We start from the raw sequence: 1,422 nt of genomic DNA, 5'->3' as shown, positions 1-1,422 counted from the left end.
CATAGGACGTCCCGGATAGAAATTAAATATATCTCCCCTGAAGTAGAGGTAGGCTGGATTGTAGCCACACATACAAGAGGGAGGACAAGATACAATTGATCAAAATTGCAAGAGACGGGCCTACAATTCCAGTCTGTTATATATTTTGAGTATTGTTATCACTAGCGATATCAAGATATAACTTTGTATTTTGTATTTTATGTGTAGATGTATATATATAGAAGTACGTGTAATATGTTCACATATATATACACATATATACATGGACTAGCACTATGACCCGGCAACGACGGGTCATAATGCTAGTGTTATATATATATATATATATATATATATATATATATATATATATATATATAATTATATATATATATCACGTGACCGTGACCGACCAGGCTATCAGATGTTGCTACACATCGCTGGTCACAATGCGCTACACATTGTTTTTGCCTTCAAATGACGCCACCGCGCTGGCTAAGCGAGCAGGCCAACAGAAGAAAGAGTGAGAAAAAGTTGTGACGAAATAGTACAGAAGATCACCACCATCCCCTGCCGGAGCCTCGTGGAGCTTTAGGTGTTTTCGCTCAAAAAACACTCACAACGCCCGCTCTGGGAAACGAAACCGCGATTCTATGACCGCGAGTCCGCTGCTGTAACCACTGGGCCATTGCGGTTCCACACACACACATATATATATATATGTGTGTGTGTGTGTATATATATATATATATATATATATCAACGCGGAGTCGATGAAAAAGGGACAACTGATGAAGGGAATGTTTTTTATGCTACATGTCTCGGTTCTCTGTTTTTTCGTTGTTCAAAAAATGTTCGTTTTCTGTTTTCATTTTTGTTTTCGTTTCTCATTATGTCCACTTTTTTATGTTCTGTACCCATATATGCATGTATATATACATATATCTATATATGTAGGTATGTACATGTATTTATGTATATATACATATTTTATATATATATATATATGTAATATAAATGAAGTATAAATATGCATATATACATAATACCTACATCTATACATATAATATAGTATATATTATATACATATATAGCTATATATATATATCTATATATATATATATATATATATATTATATATATATATAGAAATATATATATATATATATATATATATATATATAAGGTTAATCCAAACGGGAAAACAGAAAAAACAACAACACCGTGGAACAATTACAGTATTATTATTTTAGGCGCTCAGGAAAATGGAAGAATATATATATAATATATATATATATATATATATCTATATATATATATACATATATGTAGCACCCTCTCTTCTCCCCCCCTCAGCCCACACGGATCATTCCCGTGCTCTAGATCCCGCTGCAACACCTGCCCCCTTCATCACCAACACCACTGCTGTCACGGTTCCAACCA

This window comes from Octopus sinensis, linkage group LG2, assembly GCF_006345805.1.
Source record: "Octopus sinensis linkage group LG2, ASM634580v1, whole genome shotgun sequence".
Lineage (NCBI taxonomy): Eukaryota > Metazoa > Mollusca > Cephalopoda > Octopoda > Octopodidae > Octopus > Octopus sinensis.
Note: the sequence above shows the minus strand (reverse complement) of the source record.